General features: G+C 39.9%; 1 pseudogene; it reads left to right on the top strand.

The window, feature by feature from the left end:
• The first annotated feature begins 2323 nt into the window (after window positions 1-2323).
• On the top strand, window positions 2324-14390 carry LOC132616863 (uncharacterized; annotated as a pseudogene).
• Window positions 14391-14778: the final 388 nt, after the last annotated feature.

Genomic DNA, 14778 nt, shown 5'->3' with positions numbered 1-14778 from the left:
CTACCTGTATTTTTGAACTTCTGCGTATGGATGTTTGGGGCCCATATAGACAATGTACTTGCAATGGTCACAAGTACTTTCTTACAATAGTTGATGACTACTCTAGAATGTCTTGGTTGTATCTTTTGAGACTAAAAAGTGATGCCATTGTTTGTATCAAAAACTTTCTAACTCTCATTAAAACTCAGTTTTCTGCATGTGTCAAAGTTGTTAGATCAGATAATGGTCTTGAATTTTTCAATTCCCAATGTAACTCTCTATTTTCCTCCCTTGGAATAATCCATCAAAGCTCTTGTGTTCACACACCTCAGCAAAATGGTATAGCTGAAAGAAAGCATAGGCACTTACTAGAGATGGCTAGAGCAATTAGATTTCAAGCCCACATCCCCATCAAATTTTGGGGTGAGTGTTTCCTTATAGCCTGTTTTCTCATTAATAGGCTACCCTCCTCTTCGCTATCTGGCAAGTCACCTTATGAAGCCTTTCATGGAGTTTCTCCTTCTTTTGATCATTTGAAGGTCTTAGGATGCTTATGTTATGCAACCAAACCTCAGTTTACAGACAAATTTTCCTCCAAAGCTATACCTTCCATTTTCATGGGATACTCAGACACACAAAAGCTACAAAATCTACTGCATTTCCTCTGGTGCTTTCTTTGTTAGTAGGGATGTCTCTTTTGGAGAAACTATTTTCCCTTTTAAGTATCCTAGACACACCTTCTTAGCTAGACTACTCTCACACTATTTTTCCTACTCACTCTTCATCCTATCCACATCCTACAGACATTGATTTTCCTTCACCTGCAACACCTCTTGCTACCTCTTCATCCTCACCTCCCACTTCACCTTCTCAGGACTCTGTCCAATCAGCTATTGACCCACCAACAATTGCCTCTACACCCCCTATTGATTCTGCATCTGATTCCTCTTTTCCATCTGACCCTACACTCTCTCCTTCTTCTTCTTCTTCTTCTTCTTCTTCTTCTTCTTCTTCTTCTTCTTCTTCTTCTTCTTCTTCTTCTTCTTCTTCTTCTTCTTCTTCTTCTTCTTCTTCTTCTTCTTCTTCTTCTTCTCCTCCATCCCTTCCCTCTCCTTCACACATTCAACCTGCTCCCAGAAAATCTATAAGAGTTTCTAAGCCTCCTATTTGGCACACTGATTATATCTCCAAATCTTCTACCTCACACCCTATCTCCAGTTCCATGTCCTACTCATCTCTCTCACCTTCCTACAAGTCATACCTTACAGTTTTTTTTGCTTCTATCTCTGAACCTTCCTCTTTCACCCAAGCTGCTCAAGAGAGTAGTTGGGTCCAGGCTATGGAACAAGAGATTGTTGCCCTACGTGACAACCACACTTAGGAGATTGTTGACTTACCTGTAGATAAGACTCCTATTAGTTGCAAATGGGTTTTTAAAATAAAGTACAAGGCTGATGGCACTATAGAAAGATACAAGGCCAGGTTGGTTGCCAAAGGGTACACCCAACAAGAAGGTTTGGATTACCATGATACTTTTTCCCCTGTGGTTAAGATGGTAACTGTACGGTGTGTCATTTCCTTGGCTGCTCAATCTAATTGGCCCATTTTGCAAATGAATGTCTATAATGCTTTCCTCCAAGGTGACCTACATGAAGAGGTTTACATGACCTTGCCTCCTGGTTTTAGTAGCCAGGGGGAGCATAAAGTATGTAGGCTACTTAAGTCTCTATATGGCCTGAGACAAGCCAGTAGGCAATGGAATCTTAAACTTACCACAGCTTTGACAGATTCAGGCTTCTCCCAAAGCAAACTGGATTATTCCCTATTCACTAAGACTAATGGAACTGGTATAGTCATCATACTTGTATATGTTGATGATCTATTGATTACAGGCAGTGATCCAGCACTAATTCAAGAAGCCAAATCCTTTTACATCAAAACTTCAAAATGAAGGACCTAGGTGAGTTGAGATTTTTCCTTGGGATTGAATTTGCTAGGTCTGCCAAAGGTATATTGATGAATCAAAGGAAGTATGCCTTGGAATTGATAGCAGAGTGTGGATTAGGGGGAGGAAAACCAACTGCCACTCCTCTTGAACAAAATCAAAAACTCACCAGTCTTGAGTATGATGATATGTTCAAAACAACTGATGGTGATGACAAACTTAAAACAACTGATGATGATGCAGAGCTGGAAGACAGAAGAATATATCAGAGACTGATAGGAAGATTGTTGTATCTAGCCATGACAAGGCCAAATATTTCCTTTGCTGTGCAGCACCTAAGCCAGTTCATGCATGCCCCCAAAAAGTCACTATGATGCAGCCTTACATGTAGTTAGATACATGAAGAAACAACCTGGCCTAGGACTCTTAATGAGCAGCAGAACTTCAGGCAAGGTCATTGCATTTTGTGATGCTGATTGGGCATCTTGCCTATTGTCTAGGAATTCAGTAACAGGTTTTGGCATAAAGTTTGGTGATTCCTTAGTTTCATCGAAGTCTAAGAAGCAGAGCACAGTGTCAAGGAGCTCAGCAGAAGCTGAGTATAGAAGCATGGCAACAACAGTTGCTGAATTGGTTTGGCTGCAAAGTTTGCTACAAGAGTTGGGTGCTATAGTTGAGTTGCCAATGGACCTACACTATGACAATAAGGCAGCACTACAAATTTCCTCAAACCCCATGTATCACGAAAGGACTAAACACATAGAAATAGATTGCCACTTCATTAGAGAAAGGATACTAGAAGGCCTAATAAGAACTGAGCACATTGCAAGCAAGGAACAAATGGCAGACATATTCACCAAGGGTCTGGGAAAGCAGCTCCACAATGACATGTTGTTCAAGTTGGGATTAGTTGACATTTTCAAGGACCCAACTTGAGGGGGAGTGTAGAAATTACTGCTAGCTGTTGCTTTTACTTGTGCATTCAATAGGATAGCTTAGACTAGTTGTACACAGTTAGTTAGATAATTAGAAGTGGTTTGTTTACAGCTGGCATTTTTTAATGACGTGTATATTTTGAGAAGTGTGGAATGAAAGACTAAGTCGGTTATTCTCAAAACTCACTGGTGCCTACCTCTCTTCTTCCTTAATCATCTAATCTCTCTCAATCACCATTGATGATTCACAGTTAAGTTTCTCCTTTTAACAACCTATATAATGATTGAGCTAATCTGTCCTTGACTATATCTGATGCTTTTTATTTAGCGAAAATTACGCTCTAAGTCTACTGAGAGAAAATATTTACGCCACGTAGCCCATATTTTGAGTTTATTACCCCGATTTAGCCCATATTTGTGTATAAACACCTTTTATACACTTATATACAAGGTTGGTGCATTAGGTATAATGTTTTCCCCAGGTATAATGTTGTATAATATTGTATTACGTGGCGTAATAATTTATTTTGGGCTATATATTTTTGAAAATTTCCGTTTTATTTATTGTTTGATAAACTGACACTTGACGTTTATTTATAGCTGAAAGTAGCATATGGTCCACGAGGCAATTTTAATCTCCGCTCTTTCCACCATGCTGTGAACAATTTGCCTTCTGATGCTTTTTTCACCTGAGTTCACCAGTTCTGGAGCTCTATGTTGTAGCGGTGATGCTTACATTCTTTTTGGATGTTTGAAACTAAATTTATATTTTACTTCATACGCGAGCACTATTCAGATTAATCATTCTTGTTACAATTTGTCTGGTAACTGCTGGCAGATCTGAAACTTTCCAATGTCCTAAATGACAGAGTTTTATACTCACGGGGAGGACATGATAAATATATTACGAGAAAGGTGGTTTTGATTAGTTCCTACATATTTGAAAAAATGGATGGGCTGCCAAGAAGGTTCTCATGGTGAGACGTCTATTCTGTTGATTACATACCATTAACAGTTTAACTTCCAGCTCCAGCCTTTGGAAGATAATAAGACTTTGGTATTATGTTTCATAAATCATCTTTAAAAGAAGGATATGGAACAAGAAATAATATTGTTTTTCTACCAGCCAGAAGAAACTGGGATCTCAGTTAAAGAAATTTTATGGCTTGTTGACAGGATGCTGCAAATAATTGTGTTAAAATTCTCATTTGCAGCGACTTGCTGGATCAGAGGAGGTCTTGCCTGTCGCTGACACCAATCATTTTGCTTATGCTACTGTAGCCAAGGATAGTGAAAACTCTCTTCAAGCCACTTGCTTAAGGTTAGTTTAATTGTTTGAGTTGTTTCTTGACATACATTTCATGACGCTTCCTTCTTCCTGGGAGTTTTGCCAAATTTGACTTATTAATACTGATTGAAGATGAAATAGCATCCACCTACGAGTACGTCAATAGGTTTCCTCAAAGTAGAATCTCACAAAGATGTATTCTGAAATTTTGAATTCATTTTCTTTCGCTTAAGGATTTGCAGTTTTGAGTTTTGTGAATTTCAATACGGCTCTATGTCTTATCCACTTGCAATTTTTTGAAAGGGTTGAGCTTGTGATTCGTTCATGATTTAGTAGATTTTACGTTTGGTTCTTCTTGAGTTTTTTGTCCTGACACTCTTTGCAACCCACAGATGGATATTGGAGATTATGATCCAGTTCAGCACGAGAGAGGCTTCCATCAAAAACTGGACTTACTAGTCAAAGAAAGCCTACAGTTTGGACAGTTATTTTTGATAAATAATGTAAATATGTAGTCATAGAATATTTTGTAAATCTTCTAATTTAGGTTAGTATATTTTGTATCCTAATAGGACATTGTAACTATGGTATATTTACCAATTCCATCAATGAGAATAATCACGGAATTAATCTCTTTCATGGTATCAGATACTAGGGTTTCTTTTCCTCCTCTTTCGCTGCCCTAATTTTTTTCCGTCGTCCTCTTCTTTCTTCTTTTTCCGTCCACCTTCTTGCTTTCCATCAATGGCAGACACCAAGTTCCATCCTGCTATGGCTGTCTCAAACATCAAGAATCACATTCCTATCGTTCTTGAGATGGAAACGGATCATTATTCGGCTTGGGCCGAATTATTCAAGCTTCATGCCCGGTCTCACCGTGTCCTTTCCCACATTCTCCCGACCGGAAAGGAGAAGGCTCCTTCCACCGACGAAGAAAAGGAGTTGTGGTCCACCTTGGATGCCATGGTACTTCAATGGGTGTATGCAACCATCTCCACTGACTTATTGCATACGATCATCGAACAAGATCTATCGGCAAAGGAGGCCTGGGATCGCCTCCATAATTTTTTTCAAGACAACAAAAACTCCCGTGCCGTTGCATTGGAACATGATTTCTCTCATGTCAAGTTGCGGGATTTTCCGAACGCTTCGGCATATTGTCAACGACTCAAGACCTTGGCCGATCAACTCAAGAGCGTGGGGGCTCCGGTGACCGACAACCGCCTCGTTCTTCAAATGGTGGCTGGCCTCACCGAGGCGTACAAGAATGTGGGCACCTACATCCGGCAAAGTAAGCCTCTTCCATCATTTTCCGAAGCTCGATCAAGTCTATGCCTTGAGGAAAAGGCGTTGGCTGAAATGCATGATGACTCGCCCACGGCTATGGTGGCTAATTCCGAAAATTCAGGTCGTGCTCACCATCATCGGGGGAAAAATAACCACAAAAATCGTGGCTCTAGCGGCGGGAAAAATAACGGCGGTGGCCGTGGTTCTGGCGGCGGCAATGCCAACCGTCGCCATGGTGGTCGTGCCTCAGGCGACCGACAGCAGGTCCCCATGCAGCAGCAGTGGCAGCAGTCCTCTTCACCGTGGCCATGGGGGTGGATGCCGCAATGGGCTCCCCCTTGCCCGTATCCCACCCAGCAGTGGGCTCGGCCACAGCAGCAGTGGCAGCCGCAGCCACCTTCTTCTGGTGGCAGGTCGATGGCCCAACCTGGAATTTTGGGCTCGGGACCACAGCAGCAGGCGTATGCAGCAGCAGGCCCAACGACGCAGTGGACTCCGACTGATATTGAATCGGCCATGCACACGTTGACGTTGAGCCAACCCGATCCAAATTGGTATATGGATACCGGCACCACATCCCATATGACATCCACAAAAGGTACTCTCTCGTCTTATTTTAATTTGAGCGATCATAATACTGGCATTGTTGTTGGTGATGGTAAGTCAATTCCAATTCGAGGTTGTGGTCGTGCTAAATTGCCTCCCCCAAACCCTCCATTATTATTAAATAATGTCCTTCTTGCTCCAAAACTCATAAAGAATTTAATATCGGTTCGTAAATTTACTACTGATAACTATTTAAGTGTTAAATTTGATCCTTATGGGTTTTCTGTGAAGGATTTCCGGACGGGGATGGCTCTCATGAGATGTAATAGTAGGGGTGCTCTTTATCCATTGTCCACCTTCAAACACCCCATCCATTCACCATCAACTTTTGCTGCCTTGTCTTCTACACGTTGGCATGATCGTTTGGGCCACCCGGGAGCTTCTATTTTGGATTTTCTTAGGCACAATAAAAGCATTGAATGTAATAGTTCTAGTTCATCTAGTATTTGTCATTCTTGCGTTCTTGGTAAACATGTTAAGTTGCCTTTTTCTAGTTCTATTTCCGAGACTTTATTTCCGTTTGACATTATTCATAGTGATTTGTGGACTTCTCCCGTTTTGAGTTCTATGGGGCATCGTTATTATGTTTTGTTCTTGGATGATTTTACTAATTTTTTGTGGACTTTCCCTTTGGCTAGAAATTCTGATGTTTACTCCAAATTCATAGATTTTAAGTCCCATATCCTTACTCAATTTGAACGTCCTATCAAAAATGTCCAATGCGATAATGGGAAGGAATTTGATAATGGTCAATTCGGAAAATTTTGTGCGTCCAATGGGATGTCTTTCCGCCTTTCGTGTCCTCATACATCCTCTGAAAATGGGAAAGCCGAAAGAAAAATTCGTTCAATAAATAATGTCATCCGAACTCTTCTTGCTCATGCCTCCATTCCTCCATTTTTTTGGCATCATGCATTGCAAATGGCGACTTATCTCCTTAATATTTTACCAAGAAAGTTGTTAGGTCACAAATCCCCTTTAGAAGTCCTTTATCAACGGAAACCATCTTATTCTCATCTCCGGGTCTTTGAGTGTTTATGTTATCCCCTTTTTCCGTCTACTACTATTTACAAGTTGCAACCTCGGTCAACTCCATGTGTCTTTTTGGGATATCCACCAAGCCATCGTGGCTACAAATGTTTTGATTTATCCTCCAATAAAATCATTATTTGTCGTCACGTGTTATTTGATGAGACTCAATTTCCGTTCTCTAAAATCCACACTTCCACTCCCACCACGTATGACTTCCTTGATGATGGTTTTTCCCCTTACTTGATCCGTCATCTCGCCACCAGCCCCTCTCCACCGCTGCCGTGTCCCCCTCCTCCGCTGCCCAATGGTTTTCCGCCTGGTCTGGGCCAGCTGCCCACGCCACCTTCGGCTGGGCAGCAGCGTCTGCCTTTCTCTACGCTGGACCAGCCCGCACCTATGCCCAGCTAGCTTGCCAACAACCCACAAAACTCCACTACTCCTCCTCCTGTCCAGCAGCCCCCTGCCCAAACGCGCATGGTCACTCGTAGTCAGCGCGGGATCTTTAAGCCCAAGCACCCATTCAATCTACATACGACAGTTACCAGGTCCCCCATACCTCGTAATCCGCTGGATGCGCTACGTGACCCGATGTTATATCCCGTACTTTTGTACGTTTGATTTGTCGTAAGTTAATCGACATAAGGCAAGATCAATTTTTTTTGAGGTTATAAGTATTTATCCGACGCTTAACAAGTGATAACCAAGTGTCGTGAAGGTTAAAGGTTACTCCAATCGAATAAAATAAATTTCGTCGAGGTTCGAAATTTATTTGAATAAAATACGGTCCAAGCTATAATATCCTGTATTTTTGGACCAGGAAATTAAACCGTCCAATATGAGAATATTCAAGCATGAAAAATCAAGAATTCAGTGTATACAAGGAATGAAGTCCCGAAATAATTTTGGACTTAACAAGGGTGACGACGATGATTGAAAATAATATTTTATGTGTGGAAAATGAGGCTACGGACTATGTTATACTACATGATTATGATAACGAGTATATGAAGTGTGCTTAAGAAATTAATTATACGTAAATGGTTAATTGATGAACTTAGTGGGAAGTCAATTATTTAATTATGGATTAAGTGGATGAATTATTTTGAATGTCACCCCCCTAACGTGGCAGCAACTAGCATGACAAATTTATATATATTGTTATGTGGCATTCTTTAATTAAAAGGATTAGGAGTAGACATCATGATTCCACGCGTACACAAGAGGATAAAACATTTGTGCTTTGTAAAAGAGTTGGATTACAGCACATGGTATGTTTTATCATTACATTAAGCTAGACATTAAATTAAGGTTTCATTGGTACTATAGTGGAGGACAAAGTGGATCATGGTGTATACAGCAACATATGACTATTGCTATGTACCAGTGGACACGTTTTGGAAATGAATGGTAAGCATGAAGTTATTAATTTTGTGGACCCATTTAAATCCCTATACAGATTTAATATTATCACTTGTTATTGAGGTGGAGCCAATACGGGCAGATTTTTCAACAATGACCCAACCAATTCCCCAAAGTAAAGGAAACTAGTAGAATAAAATGAATTGACTAAATACAACTATAGATTCAGATTTTTTTTGGGCTGGTCACGTGTAGGGCCTAGAAGGCTCATACATGTATATCACCAAATGAGTCCTCTTCCACATTGTAGTTGAACACAAAACACATAAACATTTTCTTGAAGTGAAAGCATAAAAAGCCTCTCGGCCAAAGTGTTTTTAGCCGAGCAATGAAAGCTTGATGGAGGGAAATTAATGTCTCAAAGTGTTGAAATTATTTAAGTAATTAGCAAGGTTAAGGAGCCAAGTTGATTAAGGTAAGATTTAATCTCTTTTTATACACATTTTGGAGACAATTTAAGCTTGTATAAATTTGTAGATATGTGATGAATATAAGAAGTTGTAGATGTTGGTGTTGAAATGTAAATTGAGTCGTGTAGGGGGCTGCTCTAATTAGGCGTGGTAAATTAATTTTAAGTTGCATTATAGTTGTTGTTGTTGTCATGGATTATATGGTGAAGGGATGAAAAGAATTAGAAAGTTAAGGTTGAAGTTGTGTTGATATGAACATGTTGTTATCCTTATGGAATTAAAAGAATTGAAGATATGATTATGTCCATATGTTGTTGTTGGTATCTCTGTGTTAACTGGAGGGCAATTGGAAATTTGGGATGGGCGAATATATAGGGGAAGTGCTGCCCGATTTTCGCTAAGTCTTTAGCTAATAGATAACCCTAAACGAGAATATATTAAGCTGAAATATAGGTTTTATAAGCAATGGGCTATAGATTTGTGAACTAGAAAATATAATTACTAACGATAACGTTAATCTTATATTAAATAGGCTAAAAGAGCAACGAGACGAACGGGTTACGAATAGCCGCTAACAGGTATGTAAAGCTAACCCTTCTTTCATTGTGGCATGATCTTTATGAAACAAACAGACGATGTATATATATATGACTCCAAAGAACTCCTATTCTTAGAGCCACTAGGATGGCTAATGTTCTTGATTTCCAGAAACTATTTTATTATGTCTTGATATGCGTATATAATCCTTGAGATTCTATTTCGATATAATCCACAGCGATATTCGAAAGGTATTTGATATGACTATTGTCTTGGTTTTCAAATGATGGTTCGTTTTGATTATTCTATTGAGTCTTACATATGATTTAATTTGCATATGGTTTCTTACTACTCTGCTCGTGCATGCCTCAATATGTCTTTCACCGAGTCCCGGGCCGGGTATGTTATCGTGCACAGGTTCACTGCATTGTTCACCGAGTCCCTCACTAGAGGGCCGGGACACGTTATATGTATATGTATATGATGATATGATGACATGATGATATGATACGCTAATGGCGGCCAGGATGGCATATGATTACTTTATCCACCGAGTCCCTCACTAGAGGGCCGGGACACGTTATATATGTATATGCATGATGATGATATGATTTTCTTTACCGAGTCCCTCACTGTAGGGCTGGGACATGTTATATATATACATATATACAAGATGATTATCTAATTATGTTACTACGTCCCATAACGGGTTGAGTATGATATATGATATTGACATGCACGATTTATGTTTCAAAGGCAAGCATTTTGGTATTCTGTATATTGTACTCGTGTTCTGTACTCCTCAAATTCAGATATGATCCTGTTTACTGTATTTCATGCTTTACATGCTCAGTACATATTCCGTACTGTCCCCCTTCTTCGGGGGGGTGCGTTTCATGCCCGCAGGTGCAGATACTCGCTTTGGCGATCCGCCAGCTTAGGATTCCCTTTCTGCTGTCTTGGAGAGCTCCGTTGTTCCGGAGCCCAGATTTTGGTACAGACCCTTTTTGACGTATATATGTATATGTTGTCCAGGGGTATGACGGGGCCCTGTCCCGTCATATTTCACTGTTGAAACTCTTAGAGGTCTGTAGACATGTATGTGGGTTGTATTCAGATGTGGTCAGTTGTGTACATGATCATTATGCGTGTTCTATCGCTGTAGCAGCCTTGTCGGCGTGCTTGTGTTATTGTGTCGTAGTGGCAGCCTTGTCGGCTTGCGTAATGTTTTGATGTGGAGAGGCAGCCTTGTCGGCTTATGTACTGCGTTATCTGTTGATAGTTGTGACTCCTCAGGAGACAGGTTGCTGGATATATATATTTATGCGACAGCTCCGAGACTATGTTTTGGTCTTTATAAAGTCCATGTTATGTTTAGTCGTGGATTGATCATATAGCTAACAGGTGTGTATACGAGTGTCCAGCTCGGGCACTAGTCACGGCCTACGGGGTTGGGTCGTGACACCCGAATTGGAAATTGGCCATGAATGATTAATATGATGCTCTTATTAAAAATAAGACGTGGGAGTTGGTACCCCGTCCACCTAATGTGAATGTTATTCGGTCTATGTGGATTTTTACTCATAAAGAAAAGTCTAATGGTGATTTTAAGAGGCATAAAGCCCGTCTTGTAGGTGATGGCAAAACACAGCAGGTTGGCATTGATTGTGGTGAGACTTTCAGTCCGGTCGTAAAGCCAGCTACGATTCGCACTGTCTTAAGTCTAGCTCTCTCTAAGCATTGGCCCATTCATCAGTTGGATGTCAAAAATGCATTTCTTCATGGAGAGCTCAAGGAGACAGTATATATGCATCAGCCAATGGGTTTTCGAGACCCACCTCATCCCGATTATGTGTGCTTGTTGCGCAAGTCCTTATATGGGATTAAACAAGCATCGAGAGCTTGGTATAAAAGATTTGTTGACTTTGTTTATTCCATTGGTTTTGCTAATAGCAGGTCCGACAACTCATTGTTCATCTACAGCAAAGGGTACGACTTGGCTTACATTTTACTATATGTGGATGATATTATTCTTACTGCTTCTTCCGATACTCTCCGTTGTTCGATTATGGCCCTTCTTGGCTCAGAATTTGCAATGAAGGACCTAGGTCCTTTGAATTATTTTCTTGGCATTGCGGTGACCCGTCACAAGGGTGGTATGTTTCTTTCACAACGAAGTTATGCTACGGAGATTATTGAGCGTGCAGGAATGTCATCGTGTAAGCCTTCTTCCACTCCGGTTGACACTAAACCGAAGGTCAGTGCCACTTCTGGCGATCTTTGTGAAGATCCGACTCATTTCCGGAGTCTTGCAGGTGCTCTTCAGTATCTAACCTTCACCAGACCGGATATTTCTTATGCCGTGCAGCAGATTTGTCTTCATATGCATGCTCCACGAGATACACATATGCTTGCTCTTAAACGGATTATTCGGTATATTCAGGGTACTCTTGATCATGGTTTGCATCTCTATCCATCTTCAGTTACTGATTTGGTTTCGTATACTGATGCTGATTGGGGGATGTCCCGACACACGACGTTCAACGTCGGGTTATTGCGTGTTTTTGGGAGACAATTTGATATCTTGGTCATCCAAACGCCAACCTACTCTTTCCCGCTCCAGTGCGGAAGCAGAATATAGGGGGGTTGCTAATGTTGTCTCTGAATCATGCTGGATACGTAACCTACTCTTGGAGCTACATTGTCCGGTCCCTAAGGCTACTTTGGTTTATTGTGATAATGTCAGTGCCATTTACTTGTCAGGGAATCCAATCCAACATCAGCGCACCAAGCACATTGAGATGGATATCCATTTTGTTCGTGAGAAGGTGGCGCGCGGCCACGTACGTGTCCTTCATGTTCCGTCCCGATATCAGCTCGCCAATATTTTCACTAAAAGACTGCCACAGGTCTTATTTGAGGATTTTCGGGACAGTCTCAGCGTTCGTAAACCTCCCGTTTCGACTGCGGGGGTGTGATAAATAATGTAAATATGTAGTCATAGAATATTTTGTAAATCTTCTAATTTAGGTTAGTATATTTTGTATCCTAATAGGACATCGTAACTATGGTATATTTACCAATTCCATCAATGAGAATAATCACGGAATTAATCTCACTTTCAATTTTATATCCTCCCTTGGTATTCTTTCTCCATCGCCAATTATAAATAACGTCTTACCATTCTCTGTTACGCATTCAAAATGCACAGACACATATATGTTGGAGTGGAGTACAGAGAAAAAACCATTTTGTCTATACATTGGTTGTGCTAGAAAATGGGAGTGTATTCATTTTCATCCTCTGCTATCCTGAGGATACTGCCTAAAGTTTTGTAGTGGTCACTTGTAAAGTTTTCAGTTGCTGAAAGTGGTGAACTGTTGACTAGCTTGTAGAATCAAATTTACTGTCCCTTAGCTTCAGAAAAATGTTTCTGGAGCATTTCTTGTTAATTCATTAGAAGTAGATGTAGTTGTTGCAGATCCAAAATAAATAAATAAGTGTGTCCCTCTCTGACAATTTAAGCTTACGTGAGGAGGTGTGTTGCACAATTCGAAAATTTTGCAATTTCATTTTTCATGCTTGGATTCACGTCTTCACTGCCAATCATTATCACATTTTTTAAACGTGCTTGGTAAAGTGTAAACTCTCTAACGGTGACTATTGGTTTATTGATTTTATAAAGATTTTATGAACCCCTTTTTCCAGTGTTCAAACCCGGGTTGATTGTGAGTCTGTGACTCATGACTCAAACTATAGAATTCCATTTTTTACGCTTTAAAAATTGTTTTGTTATTCGATTACCTAACAAGTCATCTACTGAGTTACAAGCTTTTAACAACACGGAGTATAATATAGTTCCAAAAGTCGTAGAACAAGACAGGTCAAACTAAAACAAAAAACCTTTCACCACGGTTATAAAAGAACAAAAACCTATCTTACTAGGTGTAATCCATTGGACATAGATCCAATTTACAACTTTTTTGGATTCCTTGGAATTTCTTTTTCCTGTTCCCTGATGGTATCAAAACGCTGCTATGTCTAGATATCTTATCTGTCTTGCCAGGAAAATGGATATCTCCAGAAAAAAATTTAAGTTCAATTCGTTTTTTTTTTTTCTCCACAGGACCATCCCACCTAGCTTCTGAATTTTGCTAGCACATGCTCTCTCTGATGTACTAATTTTTTTGTCCATGATGATCTTATAATCGTTATCTGTATGTGCATTTTCTAGTTTAATAACTTCGTTGAATAATGCTTCATTGCAGTCTTGTGGATTTATACCTTAAACATTAATTTTCGAAGGGCCATACCTGCCAAGCCAATGTGTCAAACACTACTGCGAAAGATTCTTCTCTGGAATATTTAGTATCTCTGCAGGCTGCCAATGTAGCAGTCGAAGAAAACAACATGCTGGACAGTAGAACGACTGATAAGAAAACTGGTTCACAAATTACAGAAGAATGGGAACAGCTAATTGTAACAGAGATACCTAAGATATGTTCTCCCACTTGTGTTTCCAAGCCAAAGTTGGATCAACATATTTTATATCCCTCTCAAAGTACAAGGCAACTAGATGATAAAACTTCACGAATCATTGAGAGGCTGAAGGTACCGAAACAGCTGAAAAGAAAGCAGTTTCCCCCAGTGTCGGGCAGTATTCCTCTTGATGCACGTTCTTCTATAAAGAAGCCTCTGATCTCATATGAGGCTGTTAATAATGTGGACAAGGACATTGTTGCAAGCCAGCCTATAAAGCCCAACTTTCAAAGGCCCAAAAGGAAACAATAGCCAAGAAATCGAATGGTTCATGAGGTCAGTCCTCTCGCTGTCTTCGTTGTTCTGCTATTCTGATTTTCTAGCATGTTTGTGTTTTTGGAAGATGTTCATAACGTCATGTGCATAAGATGTTCTGCCATGTAAGGAAATGATCTTCAGACCGCAATCTATTTCTCCCTTTGTTCCATTTAAAGTGATACTCTTTACTTTTCAATTGTTCCAAAAAGAATGATTTCCATTTAAGGTGATACTCTTTACTTTTCAATTGTTCCAAAAAGAATAACAAATTTCTATATATATATGGAAAAAATTAACAAAAAATTAACTTTAGACTTCCCATTTTACCCTTAATAATGTGCTTTTATAGCCACAGAAATGTCATAGCATACTTAAGATCCTAAGTTTCAAAAATCTTCTTTTTATTAACTCTCTACACAGTCAAACAATGTCAATAAAAGAGGGAGTAATGTTTTTGGATGACTAATTTACTATAAGGACATTTTCTAGGGAAGTTCTGAATTTTGACTTCTCTATCTTAAATGGAGATTTCAAACTCTTTTA

This window comes from Lycium barbarum, chromosome 1, assembly GCF_019175385.1.
Source record: "Lycium barbarum isolate Lr01 chromosome 1, ASM1917538v2, whole genome shotgun sequence".
In the NCBI taxonomy this organism is placed as follows: domain Eukaryota; kingdom Viridiplantae; phylum Streptophyta; class Magnoliopsida; order Solanales; family Solanaceae; genus Lycium; species Lycium barbarum.
Note: the sequence above shows the minus strand (reverse complement) of the source record. Positions and strands in the feature narration are given on the sequence as shown.